We start from the raw sequence: 5,741 nt of genomic DNA on the forward strand, positions 1-5,741 counted from the left end.
CCTGTAATGAAAATTACGATGGGAATTTCGAAACTTTTCCATAATAAAATTATTGACACTCTACTGGCGATAAATTATCTTTGGTTTGCCACTTTGTGTTCAATTTATCGTGATACGAGCAACTCAATTCAATTAAAAGTCAGACCGTGGTAAAATATAATTTAACGAATAAGTAATTATGGTAACGATGTGTAATGCAAGAATTTCAATTTGGTATCGAGTTTACAATAAAAAAAATGAAATGCTGAATTGATTTTCTAAATGTCTTCAAATAATTATGTGAAGATTTATAAATAAAAATCAATTATATATCTTATCCTAAATATACTATCCTGAAATAGAAAATCTGATTTAAACTTAATAATTTCTTATTCGTCTTGTGATTTTATCGTGTTATTGAAATATTTCTCAAAATTAATTATTTTGATACGTGTTTCGTTGACATAAATATTTTTAGGTACAATGAAATTCTATCGTGCACGATTTTAAAAAGCTATTATCGAAGGTTGCACAATTTATTTTCCTTTCATTTGCATTACGTATCTTTCTATTGATTTTCTCTTATTAATCCGGTAGCTCTTCGAAAGCTTCCATTAGACAAGATTTACTTACGTTGTGCAATTTTTATTTATCTTTCGTTACATTTATCTCTCGTGCACAAAATGTAACGTTTCGAGCGTCTCTCCGCATTGAAATGAATTTCATTCAAAATTAGTTGAAAGTACTTTAGATTGGGAGAGAAAAAGTAACAGAAAATTATCACTCCATCCTAACACTCTTCATAATCCATATCCAAGTAATTAAATTTAACAAGATATAAAATCATCGTCTTCGTTCGTGTAAATTTTCGCGATTGATTATTCAACGATGGCAGAAACTGCAAGTTTTGTTTCTATTTTGCTATGGAATCACACAAACGGTTTGGATTTCTTTGATGTGATGTGCAAACTTTCGATACAGCGTTTAAAATTATGGCATTACAAGTGTTAAATTATAACTATAATTTAATAAAGTTTGAATATTAAATAAACGATAAAGATCATTGTGGTTTTGTTGATATAATATATTGATATTAAATATTTTTACAAAAAAAGAATAAAAGATAAATTATTAATATAATGTTTATGAATAAAACAATTTTAATTTTAATTCATAAAAGAATTAAAAACAAATAAGTATTTTGTATAATAATTTTAATATCACTTTTGATTGATATTTTAATGAAATTTTCGTTTTAAATTGACGAACTATATCATACTTTATTTTCTAATTAATATATTTTATTTAAAATTTTTCTATTAAAAATGATAAACTTATATTGCAGGATTTAACAAGTTTATTGCCGAATATGCAAATGAGATGAATTAAAATTTTGCTCTAATTAAATTTATTCTATATTTAATCTACGTTACATCAATCTTAATTTTTTAATTATAAATTTTGAATAAAGAAAAAAATTGCGTTACGAAGAAACATATTGAGAGAACATAAAGAAAACACTCCAAAAAAAATATTATTCGATGAAAGTAGATTGATCAATTCATTTACACGTTTGATAAAATAATTAATAAAATAATAATAAAAATATAAAATTAATTTAACAAAATAATTATAATTTCGCAAAAAAAGTTCTACAAAAATCCTACCACTTTTTGTATATAAATTTACATAAAACACATCTCACGGATAATATCATTGGAAAATCGAATGAAAAATAACATTGCCTCCATGCTTCGTAACGTACAAAGTGTACATATTACAAAATCTGTATTCATAAAAAAAAGTTTAATTTAAAATATCTACTTATATCGCACGATCAAAATTTGATCAACTCCCGAATTAAAGACCAATATTTTTACAACACGATTCAAAGGAAAAAAAAAACAGCAGTCCTTAACACACAATGATATTCTTATCCCTAATGGAAACATATTGTCGAGCTGGACGAAGAGACGCCTCGAGCCAAATTAATCGGTGTATCCACGAAAGTATCTCCCTCCCCGTTATTTTCTCAACGACAGGGCGGAAAGAAAACGGTCCACCGGTCGGATTATCCCTGAAAATAATTAGCGCGGTCGATCACTGTGTCCACTTACCGGGTGAGAAACAAGTAAACCTATAAAAATACCATTATCCCAGTGGCGCAAGTGGGACGGTTCGCACACAACAGGGTCGTTCAGGGTTGGAGAGGGGTTAAACGAGAATGGTGGGCGAAGGGATGAAAGAGGACAAGTGGAGGAGGGTAAGAGTAGACGGGGGAGAGCGGTAGGAGAGTAGGTTCCGTTAATGAATTTCGAACCTGGAACCTCTTCGTTCCTTATATCCTGGAGACTCTCATTACGTGAGAAGCTTTAAGAATCCCGTAATTCACGGCAATTCTGCAGAGACGTTGCTAAAACTGAAACACACTCGTTTCGTAGAATTCTTACCACGCTCGATGGTTACCTTGGACACGATGATAATCCATTAATCACCCAACCGGACGTGGAATATCTTCAGTTTCCGGTTTGTGGAGACTGAAAACAAAATTTTCGATCTCTGATTTGTTGATGCAGTTTGACAAGATTCATTATTATTATTATTATTAAAATTCTGCAATAAATAATAAATCAAAAATTTGTATATCTAGAAGTGGTGAGGTTGTACAATAAACGCTAAGCTCTATGAATCCATGAAGAAATGTGAAAAAAAAAATAAATTTTAAAGAGTCCATATTATGCTCAATTTAAGGATTTGATACATGGAGAGAGCGTAGAATCATCAGGAAATTCAGCTATGCCCGGTTATTTGAAAAAGAAAGGAGAGACGAGGGAGCTTCACTCTGGGGAGCGTAAAAATGTCAGGAGATGATAACGCAAATGGAATTGGAAAGTGACTGGCAAAAAATTTACAACGTAAAAAGCTTCAATCTATGTGTCTCTGAGAAGTGCATAACAGGAAAACAAACGTGCACTTTGTCATCCGCCCTGGGGAGCTATTTTCTCGTGACACAATAAACAAAATCTTGGAATCCTTTCATCCATAAAAGGAAGAATTGAAAGGGGGGGGAGGGCGGGGGAGAGGGAGGTGAAAACGTATTCCTTGAATTTTAAATATCCAGAGATAATATTTACTACGATCGAATCTTGCTTCGTTAGAAAAAAAGAAAAAAAAAAATGAAAAGAGATAATAACAATAAATCTTATCCATCGATATCGTATCCGATTGAAATCATTTGGACAGCTTTAAATTTCGAGACGGATCTGAGAAACGGATATTTCTATTCCGTTGAAATAAGAGAAACGAGCTTTCAGTGAATTAATTGTTCACGCATACAAACGCGCGAAGACGTGTTTCTTTGTCCTAGCAAAGGGCAAAGGGAATTCCAAATTAGAAACGCGAACGACGAGCTATTGCCAGAAGGGAGCGAGCAAGTAATTACTACGGTATTTCATTATATTCGGCTCATCGTTCAGTAGGATCGCTCGATTACACGTGGTTCGTTATCGCGTTTCTTGCATCGACGCAAAACTTCTCGTTCCTTCGATCCTCGGCTTTCGAATATGTTGCTCAATTAATACAACTATTGTAACTGTCCTTTATATTTTTCGTTCATTGCGATCACTCGTATACAAACGAACATTTTATTTCGTCATCCGCTTTGGATCGAGATCTGTACGATGATATAGCATAATCGAGAGCATAATTATACTCCAGAAATAAACAACCATCGTATAATTCACCTTAGAACTGCACCGAATCGTATTAAAATTGGGAAAAATTTAAACCGCTATAACTCCGAAGATAATGACTTCCGGTCGACGATTCGACGATCGTTGGAAGCGCGGAACCTTGCCCTTTGAAACGCTTTTTGATTTATTCCGATACGACTTCCGGTTCCCGAGATATCGTCGTGTAAAGGAAAGGGTAATTTTTAATCGTTTACTATCTTCGTCCTTGTCGCGTATACGGAACTCTCGCTCGCACCTCGTCTAACTGACCTATACCAAATTGTAGACAAGCGACAGACGCGATTCCTGGAAGAGCGTAGTACGTAGTTTCCAGGAAAAATATGTAGGTCGCTAGATGGCGCGACCATTCATAATTTCTGCACTGTCTCGAGCGCTATGGATACTTTGAGTGCTTATATCTCGGCAACCGATCGAGATATCGGGATAAAACAAAAAGTGGCTTCATTGGGATGGTTTCCTCTATTCTCTGAATACGTTCCACGGTAAGATTTTTAATTTCTTCTAATATTTATTTGAATGAGAAGTGGAAGTTTTAATTTTATGCGAATATATTTTTTGTGCTTTATTTGATTACACGATAATTTGTTCAATTATTATGAAATGAGAATGTTGCAGATTGACGAATAATAAATAAGGTTAATGTCGCGTCTAATTTCTTACACAGAGCAGAGTTGAGAATGTGCGACGCGCCTTCATATCTGCGAGAGAGAAAGACACACGTGTATAAGATTTCTCGCGCAATATCCGTCAGTAAATTACAAGGAGTTCAAACATTTCCACACCATCAACGGGTAAATAAAGCGCTTGCAATATTTAAAGAGCAAATATATCTCCGAAAGAATATATCTTCTTTAGAAAGGGATGAACAACGTTCAAATTTCTTCTTCTCTTTTCAGCCTCTTCTTTTGTAAATTCCATTTGCGTTATTATCAGATTTAAAGAAATATGCAAAACTCGTTGACAGATTCCATTTATTTATTTATTTATTTCAACTCTTGTCGGTAATGAAAAAAAAAAGAAAAGAAAAAGTTCTTAGTATCCCCTGTAATTTTCACCACTACAATTTATCATAGAACTGTTTGTGAATGCAAAGAGAAATGCAAAGCAGAAAAGAAAAATTATTTTCTTTAATCAAAGAAGGAAGGTACGGAAGGAAAGTAATTAAAGATGAAATCTGAAAGTATGTGAAAATCATCTGTTTCGCGTAATTCATGATACTGTTGTTCAATTCGAAGAAAAAGATAATGTTTTTATTCACGTTTCCATTTTATTTATATATAATTAATTCGTAGGTAGAATAAAATTTAATCCCGTTTAATTTTTCTATCATAATATTGTCGTTAAACATGATGCACTGTTTAAAAATTTAAAAAGGAAAATAATTAATTTTCCATAGAAATACACGAATATTAATATCAAATTTAATCAAAACACATATTTACTTCCAATTTATTGCCTGTTTTACGTTTTATTTGTATTTATACAGGCCTCTTATTTAATTACAACGTCAAATAATCAAATTTCTCGCAGACAGAAGGTATGAAAAAGGTCAAAGGATTCGTCAAAGGGATTGACGATAATTTAATTAAAATTTTATTGAATGAATAATACGCAACATATGCTTGACGTCGAGCTTTCTTTTTTCCTTTTCTTTTTTTTTTTTTTTTTTTTTTTTTTGCATAAAACCACGGGAAAAATGAAGCAACACTTGAAGACAGAGGCTCCATTATTGAAATATTATCAACACAAACAAATTACCGCGAATTAAAACGGTAACACGCCGACAAGAATCACGCGACGTTGCGTGCAAATTATCGCTTATTCCATTATTCTCTTCTGTTTCAATTTTTCGTATTCCCATCCACCGTAAAGCGATCTTCCACCGTAGCTTTTTAATTAACTTTTCAGCACCAATATTGAAATTACATTGATTATCAAACAGAGGAGTTTAATAATTTCTTGGTGAAATGTGTTTCGATGGCAATTTAATCATTTCGTTGCCTGTTTCAT

At 32.5% G+C, this 5,741-nt stretch overlaps 1 long non-coding RNA gene across 1 annotated transcript; it reads left to right on the forward strand.

The window, feature by feature from the left end:
* Positions 1-4,108: 4,108 nt before the first annotated feature.
* Positions 4,109-5,156, forward strand: LOC147658862 (uncharacterized). Its single transcript, XR_015290751.1, has 3 exons — positions 4,109-4,213; positions 4,396-4,522; positions 4,628-5,156. It is a non-coding gene; the product is annotated as an uncharacterized LOC147658862 (long non-coding RNA).
* Positions 5,157-5,741: the final 585 nt, after the last annotated feature.

The sequence above is a fragment of the Apis florea genome, unplaced genomic scaffold, assembly GCF_048593485.1.
Source record: "Apis florea isolate Af1SG1 unplaced genomic scaffold, ASM4859348v1 contig_1603_pilon, whole genome shotgun sequence".
NCBI lineage: Eukaryota > Metazoa > Arthropoda > Insecta > Hymenoptera > Apidae > Apis > Apis florea.